Here is a 13,995-nt window from a genome sequence, read left to right as displayed (position 1 = left end):
CCTTCTGTCTTCCAGTCCTTAATGCACGATATTTTCCGTGAATATCTGGATAAATTTATGATTGTGTATTTAGATGATGTTTTGGTTTTTTCTGATGACTGGGAGTCCCATGTTCAGCAGGTCAGGAAGGTGTTTCAGGTCCTGCAAGCCAATTCTTTGTTTGTAAAAGGTTCAAAGTGTCTCTTTGGAGTCCAGAAGATTTCTTTTTTGGGGTATATTTTTTCCCCTTCTACTATTGAGATGGATCCCGTCAAGGTTCAAGCTATTTGTGACTGGACGCAGCCTACATCTCTTAAGAGTCTACAGAAGTTCTTGGGCTTTGCTAATTTTTATCGTCGTTTCATAACTAATTTTTCTAGTGTTGTTAAGCCTTTGACGGATCTGACTAAGAAGGGTGCTGATGTTGCTGATTGGTCTCCTGCGGCTGTGGAGGCCTTTCAGGAACTTAAGCGCCGGTTTTCTTCTGCTCCTGTGTTGCGTCAGCCAGATGTTTCGCTTCCTTTTCAGGTTGAGGTTGATGCTTCTGAGATTGGAGCGGGGGCGGTTTTGTCACAGAGAAGCTCCGATTGCTCGGTGATGAAGCCATGTGCGTTCTTTTCTAGAAAGTTTTCGCCCACTGAGCGGAATTATGATGTTGGTAATCGGGAGCTTTTGGCCATGAAGTGGGCATTTGAGGAGTGGCGTCATTGGCTTGAGGGTGCTAGACATCGTGTGGTGGTCTTGACTGATCACAAAAATCTGATTTACCTTGAGTCTGCCAAGCGTCTGAATCCTAGACAGGCTCGTTGGTCACTGTTTTTCTCCCGTTTCGATTTTGTGGTTTCATACCTGCCAGGTTCAAAGAATGTGAAGGCGGATGCTCTTTCTAGGAGTTTTGTGCCTGATTCCCCTGGAAATTCTGAGCCCACTGGTATCCTTAGGGATGGGGTGATTTTGTCGGCTGTCTTCCCAGACTTGTGACGTGCTTTGCAGGAGTTTCAGGCGGATAAACCTGATCGTTGTCCGCCTGAAAGACTGTTTGTTCCGAATAATTGGACCAGTAGAGTCATCTCCGAGGTCCATTCTTCTGCGTTGGCAGGTCATCCTGGAATATTTGGTGCTAGAGACTTGGTGGCCAGGTCTTTTTGGTGGCCTTCCTTGTCGAGGGATGTGCGTTCTTTTGTGCAGTCTTGTGAAGTTTGCGCTCGGGCTAAGCCTTGCTGTTCTCGGGCCAGTGTATTGTTGTCACCTTTGCCTATCCCGAAGAGGCCTTGGACGCACATTTCCATGGACTTTATTTCGGATCTCCCTGTCTCTCAAAAAATGTCCGTCATCTGGGTTGTGTGTGACCGCTTTTCTAAGATGGTTCATCTGGTCCCCTTGCCTAAGTTACCTTCCTCCTCTGAGTTGGTCCCTCTGTTTTTTCAGAATGTGGTTCGTTTGCATGGGATTCCGGAGAACATTGTTTCTGACAGGGGATCCCAGTTTGTGTCTAGATTTCGGCGGACGTTCTGTGCTAAGATGGGCATTGATTTGTCCTTTTCGTCTGCATTCCATCCTCAGACGAATGGCCAGACGGAACGAACTAATAAGACCTTGGAAACTTATTTAAGGTGTTTTGTTTCTGCTGATCAAGATGACTGGGTTACCTTTTTGCCGCTTGCCGAATTTGCCCTTAATAATCGGGCTAGTTCTGCTACCTTGGTTTCTCCTTTCTTTCGTAATTCAGGGTTTCATCCTCGTTTTTCCTCTGGTCAGGTGGAGCCTTCTGATTGTCCTGGAGTGGACATGGTGGTGGATAGGTTGCATCAGATTTGGAGTCATGTGGTGGACAATTTGAAGTTGTCCCAGGAGAGGGCTCAGCAGTTTGCTAATCGCCGTCGCCGCGTGGGTCCTCGACTTCGTGTTGGGGACTTGGTGTGGTTGTCTTCTCGTTTTGTTCCTATGAAGGTCTCTTCTCCTAAGTTCAAGCCTCGGTTTATCGGTCCCTATAGGATCTTGGAAATTCTTAACCCTGTGTCATTTCGTTTGGATCTCCCGGCATCGTTTGCTATTCATAATGTGTTCCATCGGTCGTTGTTGCGGAAGTATGAGGTACCTGTTGTTCCTTCGCTTGAGCCTCCTGCTCCGGTGCTGGTGGAGGGAGAATTAGAGTATGTTGTGGAGAAGATCTTGGATTCTCGTGTTTCCAGACGGAAACTTCAGTATTTGGTCAAGTGGAAGGGTTATGGTGAGGAGGATAATTCTTGGGTGGTTGCCTCTGATGTTCATGCTGCTGATTTGGTCCGTGCATTTCATAGGGCTCATCCTGGTCGCCCTGGTGGTTCTCGTGAGGGTTCGGTGACCCCTCAAGGGGGGGGGTACTGTTGTGGATTCTGTTTTTGGGCTCCCTCTGGTGGTTACAGATGGTACTGGGTGACTTGTGTTCTCTGCGGTCTCTGGTGTCCACCTGTTCTATCAGCATATGGGAGTTTCCTATTTAACCTGGCTTTCTTGTCATTTCCTCGCCGGCGATCAATGTAATCAGTGTGTCTTGTTACCTCTCCTTCCCGCTTCTGTAATCTTCAGGACAAGCTAAGTTTTTGATTTTCCTGTTCCACGTTTTGCTTTATTTTTGTTTTAGTCCAGCTTGCAGTTATGTGATTCCTTGTTGCTGGTTGCTCTAGTGGGCTGATATTACTCCTCATGATCCATGAGTTGGCACATGAGTTCAGGTAATTTCAGGATGTTTTTTTGTAGGGTTTTTCGCTGACCGCGCAGTTCACTTTTGTATCCTCTGCTATCTAGTTTTAGCGGGCCTCATTTTGCTGAATCTGTTTTCATTACTACGTATGTGCTTTCCTCTCATTTCACCGTCATTACATGTGGGGGCTGCTATTTCTGTGGGGTGTTTCTCTGGAGGCAAGAGAGGTCTTTGTTTCTTCTAATAGGGGAAGCTAGTCCTTCGGCTGGCGCGAGACGTCTAGAATCATCGTAGGCACGTTTCCCGGCTACTGCTAGTGTTGTGAATTAGGTTCAGGATCGCGGTCAGCTCAGTTTCCATCACCCTAGAGCTTGTTCTGTTTTTTTGTGTGCTTGTCCTTTTGTGATCCCCTGCCATTGGGATCATGACACAGTGTGATCCGTCAAGTCTGATTTGAAGTCACCCAGAAAAAGAGTGCAGCAGTGCTGTAAACTGGGGAAGGCTTTAATTGGTAAGTATTTTCATGTTACTGCACTTATAGACATATCTAGAACAGTTTTGGTGGATAAAATGTTTATCAGGAGTGCTTCTTTAACCCCAAAACAAGCTTGACAAATGAAACCATTTTTTTTTAATTGGATAATATGAGTTGTGTTCTTATCTTTAGTAATATATCTATTAAGTTCTTAAAGACCACAGACATAACCTAAAAAACATAAATCCATACAGGAATACAAATAGCACAAATTTTGATGATGGGAAAGATACCGCAGTACCCCATAACAGTGGAGAAAGAAAACAAGCTCTTTGGTGTATCTGAGCAGACCAGTCAACATACCAATTTTTATCTTTATGTGAAATGCGACTGCACATTATACATTTGCCATGCTCTGAGGACGTGCATGAGGGATGTATGAATGCTGTTGGGCATCACTGGAATAAATATTTTTCTATTTTTGTGAAGAATTGTTGGGATTGTTTTTCTTTTTTTTTATGACTGTCGTAATTATTTTTTTTTCTTTAGTTCGAGAATTAGGAATTAAGAAATAAAGAAAGAAAAACTTTGCGTTTTTACAGTGCAGCATAACATTACTATTAATTTCTAGAACATTCCATAGGTGCCTTTTGAACATAAATTATTATTTGTTTAGGACTAATACACATCATTCAGGAGTGTAATTACTGTGCAAGTCGCTTTAGAGACTTTGTTTTCTGCTTGAAGTGTGCTTGAACTGCAAGTGTATTGTTTGTTACAGTTCGCTCATTGTGTGATGTAGGAACATTCTGTGCTCTGTAATTTCATTTTTGAAGAATTCAATTGAAGCTTCAGGAAAGCTTATGAAAATTTAATGTTACATATAATATTGCATTAACGTGAATCTGTTTTTCTTAGCGGACATATGGGGAATTGCCTGTACAAAAATAGATTCCAAACTTAATCAGATTTATCAGCATGACACATACAAAATGTGTTTGCGAGGGTTATAAATACAGTCTGTGTATTGTCTCTAGATATCTTGAGCTCTAGATCTGTGATGTTCAGTATATTATAAGCACCTTGTGTTAATTTTGCATATATAGCTGTTAAATGTTTGTCATTTTTATTGAACTTTATATTTCTGTGGATTTTATATACAGTTTGTACTTTTGACATTATGTTCTGTTGTCTTATGCGCTCATCTGTCACTCCATAAGATATACTTAAATGAGCTTCATTCAAATCTATGTTGTTCAGCTATCTTGTCATTGATGCCAAAATCTGTAAAATCTTTGAGAGCAAGCTATGTGTTGTCCTTTCTGATTTACATCTTTATAATTTTTATTCTTATTACCATTACACTTACATTTGTTACATTATAGGTGTTAAGGTCCCACCCCCATCACTTCTGTCATTCTTCCCTTAAATGATTTTGAATTATCAACCTGTATGTTCTAGCTAGTGAGCTATTCCTCTGAGTTTAACTGTTGAGTCTCATCCTTAGCTGGTTCGATCTTGGAATTTAGTTTCATTCCATTTGGCTTAACTAGTCGGACTCGGCCTAAAATTATGGCTTTAGCTTGACTGGTGGGACCCATCCCCTATTTTAGTAACGTTGTTTTTTCTGTATGTAGCTTGTTATTGGCCCTTTTTGGCCTTCATTTAAATTCTTTTTTTTTGCCTATAAGAGTGAGACCAAACATGCAGTTGAATACACTGTTCCATTCAACGCCAACCCAAGGTGGCTAATGGCCACCTGACTTACCATAACATTTGGGCATCCATTGGCCACAGTGAGTGGTGTGGTTAGGCAACAGCACACATTATTTGGATTTGGTTTATCATTTGGACTGAAATCACACATTTAGCATGATTTTTTTTTTTTGAGCCGAAGCCAGAACTAGATCTAAAACAGAAGGAAACATATAAAGGAAGAATATTCTCTCTTTTGTGTAGACTCTTTAAAACTGACAAAAGATGAATGAATCAATTTGATGTGAATTGAATTTGTGTAAAATTGCATAAAAGTCCCAGGTGACTTCAAACAATTTGCTATTTTCTATGCCTGAATTGTAATATAAAAAAAAAACAACAAAAAAAACCACAAACCACATTTCAATTATTGCTTAAGATTGTAGCAGCAAAAGAGAGCTCACATGATGACGGGTGCAGCTGTGCATGCTTCTACATAATATCTTGCTGCTATCACATCACATGGTATAGCGCAACCAATCAGGTAAGACTATCAGTACCACTATAAAAGCTGATGCCGGTAATCCATCAGCCATAACTAACTACTGTAACAATCTTTTGATATTGGCGTGCATAGGATCTCTGACCGAGCACTTTAGGAAAGGAATCACATTAAGCTAGGTTCCCAGCAAAGAAATGTGTCTTGTCATGGCTGCTGGGCAGACATTAATACGACTTTTTATTTATAACAATTGAGTTAAATAATTTAATAGATTGGACTTTTTTTTTAAATATCTTTATTTCTAATAGGGAAATGGGTATGATTTTTTTCCCCATACATTTTAAAATTATTTTTTTTTTTTGCTTTTTAGTATTTTTTTTTAGTCCCATTAGTAGTCTTGAACTTGGAATTGTGCACATTATTGATATATATAGCTAAATCATAGTCTACTTTGAAGTCCTGTCACAGACTGTGTTCCAGCGGGGCTCCATGATGACAGACACAAAGGTCTTTAACAGACCCCTGGCTGTCAAAGCAATGTATCGGCGCATAGAATAACATTGGAGCACGCTATTAATGCCACTGTCAGAAATTGACAGTGGCAATTACAGGTTAACAATTATGGGCAAAGCGCCGGTACATAATCAGCTGTTAGAAACAGATCCTGACTGTAAGTCACAGCCATTATCTGCCAGAGATGGCATGAGCTCACTTCAAGATCATGCTCCATACACCCACTCCCACCTTGCGTCGTACAAGTACAGTGGATGTTGGGAAAGGTGTAAGCATGCTGTTTGTTACCACTAGTTAAAATCTGTTTTTGTGATGAGCTCTGTTATGGACCTGGTGGTTAGGAGCACCCGGAACGACCTGATGGTTAAACTCACACAGGACAAGCTCTGGGAAGTGGGAGCTCTGCTGACCGCAACCCCTAATCCTATCACACAACTAGAAATAGCCGTGGAGCGTACCTAACATGACCTAGACGCCTCTTCACAGCCTAAGAGCTAACAAGCCCTAAAGATAGAAAATAAAGCCTACCTTGCCTCAGAGAAATTCCCCAAAGGAAAAGGCAGCCTCCCACATATATTGACTGTGAGTTAAGATGAAAGTCACAAACACAGATATGAAACAGTTTTCAGCAAAGGGAGGCCAGACTTGCTAAACAGACTGAGGATAGGAAAGGTATCTTTGCGGTCAGCACAAAAAACTACAAAAGACCACGCAGAGTGTGCAAAAAGACCTCCGCACCGACTCATGGTGCGGAGGTGCCACTCTGCATCCCAGAGCTTCCAGCTAGCAAGACAGGGAGGAAGATTCTACGTTTCAAGAGGTTTTGGGACTCTGCCTTTACACATATTGGGTGGGCTGGTCCCTTAGAGCAAGGTCCATTTGGGGCCTGTCCTTGTTAGGACAGGAGTTACAGAGGGGTTACAGGGTAGACATACTACTTCAGCCCTGCCCCTCCTCATCTAATTGGATCTCTACTGTGTCGTACGGAAGTATACAGTGTCCGGCAGCTTGGGTGAGATCCAACCATTCTTTTTTATTGAGCACTGGTTCACCTGAGCACTTTGTATGTTTTTTTCGTTTGTGTCCTGTTGGATGTGCAGTTTTTAGCATTTAATATTAAAAGTTATGTTTTATTAGTGGATATCCTCCACAGCTGATTCTGTCTTGAGCCAGGGGGTATATATATGGTGTGTTTTTTGCACACTATTGCTTTTTCAGCTAGCAAGACAAAATCATGATAGCCAACTGGACAAGGAAACAATGAACAAATAAATAACTAGCAGGGACTTAGCTAATGCTGGAGTAGACAGGTCACCAGAAAGATCCAGGAGCGAACTGAACCAGTACAAGAACATTGACAGCTGGCATGGAGTAACGATCTGAGTGGAGTTAAATAGAACAGCCAGCCAACGAATAAACTACGGCACCTGTGGAAGGAACCTCAGAAGCAGCAGTTCCACTCACAGCCACCAGAGGGAGTCCATGGACAGAACTCGCCGAAGTACCATTCATGACCACAGGAGGTAGTTCGAAAACAGAATTCACAACAGAGCTCACATTGACATTACCAAGACTGTGTGTTAAACCCCTTAACGCTTCATGATGCACTGAACGTCATACTTGACATCGATTTTTACTATATACAGCAACACTGTAGTAGCTTAAGACTCATTTATCAGCTGATCACTGCTTTTTTGAAACCATTGATCTGGAACCAGTTTTCAAGGAGACATTATCGCATGTAAGAGAGCCTTAAGAAGTGGGTAGTCCAGGTAGAAGTGACTCTTCTAATACACTCTAAATATAGCAAAAGAGAGAACAGCTGGTCATCAGATGTAGAAGCTTCAATGTAGCCATGAACGGACTGTTCCTGTTTTGTGCACCAAAACATGCAAGAGTAGTTGAAAGTCCAACCATACGGAGTGTACTTTAGGCTGGCTGACTTTTGACAACTTTTAATCCCCAAATATCTTTCATTGGGATCCCTGAGTCTCAGCCGATCCACAGTTTACCAAGTCTTTTCCTAACTGAATTTTGAATCCCTCTAGTTTTGCTCAATCATATATAGTGACAATGGCCTTCCCACGGGAAGCTAAACTTTGCCCTTATTGGAGAGTGAACTGGTGCCTAACAATGATCTAGGATATATACAATAATATGGAAAACCCATGTCACTGGTAGGGGCAAAGAGAAAGTTCTTATAATAACTTATCTAATCAATCAGTATTGCCTTTTCATATTTGACCCTGCCCATAAATAATTAATAAGAAAATCTTAGTAACAGGAACACTTTAAACACTTTAGCTGAATTATTAATTTGTGTCTTCTTTATTCCATTTCAAAATGAGACCTGTTTTATTGACAGAGATTACACCGAGCATGGAACATATTCACAGGGGAAATACATTTCACGACTTCTTGTGCATGATAGATTTTTAGTTACATTAATACTTGCATTGCCAAACCTTATGCAGGATGCTATTCCCCCACATTGACAGTTGTGTTTGTTGTTTCTGCCTCACATTATTAAGAAACTCCCACTTAAGCACACGGGCCAGGAAGATCAATGTTTCCAACTTAATTAAATTGTCAGAATATTCTCATATGACCTATCCTTACGGGTTTTGCGAAAACATTTGTCATTTGCAGAGATTTTCTTCCTTCTTGTGAAGAATCAGGCTCTAGCAATGAGACTATGTATGTATAAAAATAACACACAGGACAAACTTTTAATTGCCAAAAAAATAGCTAGTTATTCTGCTCCTGTCTCAGGTTGTCACATATTTTCATTATAAATCTATATCTTAATAATTAAAAATAATCTAGTATGAGATGGCAGACTGGTTTTACTGTAAAATACTGTATTTCAGAGTAAATATGAGACAGTGGAATATTGTAAAAACCTTCATGTGCTATTCTCAAACCTTTCTTGACCATTTCTTTATAATTTGTTACAAACTCTATAAGACGTTTGCATTATGTTGCATTTTGTATCCATTATTATGTTTTATTTCCTTGAAATTATCATTATTTATGACTAATCTCCATGAACAAAAGTTCCAATATTAACTTAACTTTTTGATCAAGTTTTGTGAGACAACCTGGCCTGCCAGCATGAGCATTGACTATATAAGAGAAGAACTTTACATAGTAACATAGTAACATAGTTAGTAAGGCCGAAAAAAGACATTTGTCCATCCAGTTCAGCCTATATTCCATCATAATAAATCCCCAGATCTACGTCCTTCTACAGAACCTAATTGTATGATACAATATTGTTCTGCTCCAGGAAGACATCCAGGCCTCTCTTGAACCCCTCGACTGAGTTCGCCATCACCACCTCCTCAGGCAAGCAATTCCAGATTCTCACTGCCCTAACAGTAAAGAATCCTCTTCTATGTTGGTGGAAAAACCTTCTCTCCTCCAGACGCAAAGAATGCCCCCTTGTGCCCGTCACCTTCCTTGGTATAAACAGATCCTCAGCGAGATATTTGTATTGTCCCCTTATATACTTATACATGGTTATTAGATCGCCCCTCAGTCGTCTTTTTTCTAGACTAAATAATCCTAATTTCGCTAATCTATCTGGGTATTGTAGTTCTCCCATCCCCTTTATTAATTTTGTTGCCCTTCTTTGTACTCTCTCTAGTTCCATTATATCCTTCCTGAGCACCGGTGCCCAAAACTGGACACAGTACTCCATGTGCGGTCTAACTAGGGATTTGTACAGAGGCAGTATAATGCTCTCATCATGTGTATCCAGACCTCTTTTAATGCACCCCATGATCCTGTTTGCCTTGGCAGCTGCTGCCTGGCACTGGCTGCTCCAGGTAAGTTTATCATTAACTAGGATCCCCAAGTCCTTCTCCCTGTCAGATTTACCCAGTGGTTTCCCGTTCAGTGTGTAATGGTGACATTGATTCCTTCTTCCCATGTGTATAACCTTACATTTATCATTGTTAAACCTCATCTGCCACCTTTCGGCCCAAGTTTCCAACTTATCCAGATCCATCTGTAGCAGAATACTATCTTCTCTTGTATTAACTGCTTTACATAGTTTTGTATCATCTGCAAATATCGATATTTTACTGTGTAAACCTTCTACCAGATCATTAATGAATATGTTGAAGAGAACAGGTCCCAATACTGACCCCTGCGGTACCCCACTGGTCACAGCGACCCAGTTAGAGACTATACCATTTATAACCACCCTCTGCTTTCTATCACTAAGCCAGTTACTAACCCATTTACACACAATTTCCTCCAGACCAAGCATTCTCATTTTGTGTACCAACCTCTTGTGCGGCACGGTATCAAACGCTTTGGAAAAATCGAGATATACCACGTCCAATGACTCACCGTGGTCCAGCCTATAGCTTACATCTTCATAAAAACTGATTAGATTGGTTTGACAGGAGCGATTTCTCATAAACCCATGCTGATATGGAGTTAAACAGTTATTCTCATTGAGATAATCCAGAATAACATCCCTCAGAAACCCTTCAAATATTTTACCAACAATAGAGGTTAGACTTACTGGCCTATAATTTCCAGGTTCACTTTTAGAGCCCTTTTTGAATATTGGCACCACATTTGCTATGCGCCAATCCTGCGGAACAGACCCTGTCGCTATAGAGTCCCTAAAAATAAGAAATAATGGTTTATCTATTACATTACTTAGTTCTCTTAGTACTCGTGGGTGTATGCCATCCGGACCCGGAGATTTATCTATTTTAATCTTATTTAGCCGGTTTCGCACCTCTTCTTGGGTTAGATTGGTGACCCTTAATATAGGGTTTTCATTGTTTCTTGGGATTTCACCTAGCATTTCATTTTCCACCGTGAATACCGTGGAGAAGAAGGTGTTTAATATGTTAGCTTTTTCCTCGTCATCTACAACCATTCTTTCCTCACTATTTTTTAACGGGCCTACATTTTCAGTTTTTATTCTTTTACTATTGATATAGTTGAAGAACAGTTTGGGATTAGTTTTACTCTCCTTAGCAATGTGCTTCTCTGTTTCCTTTTTGGCAGCTTTAATTAGTTTTTTAGATAAAGTATTTTTCTCCCTATAGTTTTTTAGAGCTTCAATGGTGCCATCCTGCTTTAGTAGTGCAAATGCTTTCTTTTTACTGTTAATTGCCTGTCTTACTTCTTTGTTTAGCCACATTGGGTTTTTCCTATTTCTAGTCATTTTATTCCCACAAGGTATAAACCGCTTACACTGCCTATTTAGGATGTTCTTAAACATTTCCCATTTATTATCTGTATTCTTATTTCTGAGGATATTGTCCCAGTCTACCAGATTAAGGGCATCTCTAAGCTGGTCAAACTTTGCCTTCCTAAAGTTCAGTGTTTTTGTGACTCCCTGACAAGTCCCCCTAGTGAAAGACAGGTGAAACTGTACAATATTGTGGTCGCTATTTCCTAGATGCCCGACCACCTGCAGATTTGTTATTCTGTCAGGTCTATTAGATAGTATTAGGTCTAAAAGTGCTGCTCCTCTGGTTGGATTCTGCACCAATTGTGAAAGATAATTTTTCTTGGTTATTAGCAGAAACCTGTTGCCTTTATGGGTTTCACAGGTTTCTGTTTCCCAGTTAATATCCGGGTAGTTAAAGTCCCCCATAACCAGGACCTCATTATGGGTTGCAGCTTCATCTATCTGCTTTAGAAGTAGACTTTCCATGATTTCTGTTATATTTGGGGGTTTGTAACAGACCCCAATGAGAATTTTGTTACCATTTTTCCCTCCATGAATTTCGACCCATATGGACTCGACATCCTCATTTCCTTCGCTAATATCCTCCCTTAAAGTGGACTTTAGACAAGACTTTACATAGAGACAAACCCCTCCTCCTCTCCGATTTTTACGATCCTTTCTAAACAGACTGTAACCCTGTAAGTTAACTGCCCAGTCATAGCTTTCATCTAACCATGTCTCGGTTATTCCCACTATGTCAAAGTTACCTGTAGATATTTCTGCTTCTAGTTCTTCCATCTTGTTTGTCAGGCTTCTGGCGTTTGCAAGCATGCAGTTTAGAGGATTTTGTTTTGTTCCAATCTCCTCGCTGTGGATTGTTTTAGAAATGTTCTTACCTCCCTTCTGAGTATGTTTTCCTGGATCTTGTTTGTTCAAGTCTAATGTTTTTCTTCCCGTCCCCTCTTCTTCTAGTTTAACACCCTCCTGATGAGTGTAGCGAGTCTTCTGGCGAATGTGTGTTTCCCAGGTTTGTTGAGGTGTAGTCCGTCTCTGGCGAGGATTCCATCGTACAAGTAATTCACACCGTGGTCCAGGAATCCGAATCCTTGTTGTCTGCACCATCGTCTTAGCCAGTTGTTTGCATCAAGGATCCTGTTCCATCTCCTGGTGCCATGCCCGTCTACTGGAAGGATAGAAGAAAAAACTACCTGTGCATCCAGTTCCTTTACTTTCTTCCCCAACTCTTCAAAGTCTTTGCAGATTGTCGGTAGGTCCTTCCTTGCCGTGTCATTGGTGCCAACATGTATCAGAAGAAATGGGTGGACGTCCTTGGAGTTGAAGAGCTTTGGTATCCTATCGGTCACATCCTTGATCATCGCACCTGGAAGGCAGCATACTTCTCTTGCAGTTATGTCCGGTCTGCAGATGGCTGCTTCTGTGCCTCTCAGTAGTGAGTCTCCCACCACCACCACTCTTCGTTGCTTCTTGGCTGTACTTTTTGCTGTCACTTGTTGCTGTGTGCCCTTTTCTTTTTTGCTTGCTGGTATTGCTTCATCCTTAGGTGTGCCATCTTCATCCTCTACAAAGATTTGATATCGGTTCTTCAGTTGTGTGGTTGGTGATTTCTCCATGGTCTTCTTGCTTCTTTTGGTCACATGCTTCCACTCATCTGCTTTTGGAGGTTCTCTGACACTTTTTTCACCTTCTTTCAACTTTGATGCTCTTAGCTCCATATTCTATTGAACACACCATTGGATATTTGTATTCACATTTGCCATTTATAAGATTATCAATTTTATATAATGCTCAATGCTTTTTAACTTCATGCAAAAAAAGCTGCAGATTCTTATTTGTTCCCACATTACTCCACCATATTAAAAAAGACCCACATTGATCAACATGTTTGTAGCCTTCTCTTCGAATGCCAAATTGTGCAAAGGAACAGATAGTCAGTTTGGGTTAATTCCTATGAAACAGTGACTCACACAAAGTTATCTGCCTCATTCTACATTAATAGTATTGATGGATTGTGTTTTTGTTATTTATGCATTTATTTTGAACTAGATGGTGGCCCGATTCTAACGCCTCGGGTATTCTAGAATATGCATGTCCACGTAGTATATTGCCCAGCCACGTAGTATATTGCCCAGCCACGTAGTATATTGCCCAGCCACGTAGTATATTGCCCAGTCACGTAGTATATTGCCCAGTCACGTAGTATATCGCCCAACCACGTAGTATATCGCCCAACCACGTAGTATATTGCCCAGCCACGTAGTATATTGCCCAGCCACGTAGTATATTGCCCAGCCACGCAGTATATTGCCCAGCAACGTAGTATATTGCCCAACCACGTAGTATATTTCCCAGTCACGTAGTATATTGCACAGCCCACACAGTATTTTGCCCAGCCATGTAGTATATTGCCCAGCCATGTAGTATATTGCCCAGCCACATAGTATATTGCCCAGCCACATAGTATATTGCCCAGCCATGTAGTGTATTGCCCATCCACATAGTATATTGCCCAGTGACGTAGTATATTGCCCAGCCACGTACTATATTGCCCAGCCACATAGTATATTGCCGAGCCACGTAGTATATTTCCCAGCCACATAGTACAGTATATTGCCCAGCCATGTATTATATTGCCCAGCCATGTAGTATATTGCCCAGTCACGTAGTATATTGCCCAGCCAAGTAGTATATTGCCCAGCCACATAGTATATTGCCCAGTGATGTTGTATATTGCCCAGCGACGTAGTATATTGCACAGTGACATAGTATATTGCCCAGCCATGTAGTATATTGCCCAGCCACGTAGTATATTGCCCAGCCAGGTTAAAAAAATAAACATATAATCACCCTCCGATCCGAGGGCCCCTTGTTGTTCTGTTGCCTGTGCATGGTTCATGCGGCAGCTTCCGGTTCCAGGGTGTGATGAC

General features: G+C 41.2%; 1 protein-coding gene across 1 annotated transcript in view; it reads left to right on the top strand.

Moving 5' to 3' along the window:
• Window positions 1–13,995, top strand: part of SLC9A9 (solute carrier family 9 member A9) — a 1,444,260-nt gene that overhangs the window by 828,374 nt on the left and 601,891 nt on the right. The gene's annotated exons all lie outside the window — the stretch shown is intronic.

Source organism: Ranitomeya imitator, chromosome 5 (genome assembly GCF_032444005.1).
Source record: "Ranitomeya imitator isolate aRanImi1 chromosome 5, aRanImi1.pri, whole genome shotgun sequence".
NCBI lineage: Eukaryota > Metazoa > Chordata > Amphibia > Anura > Dendrobatidae > Ranitomeya > Ranitomeya imitator.
This window is presented reverse-complemented; position numbering and strand designations above follow the sequence as displayed.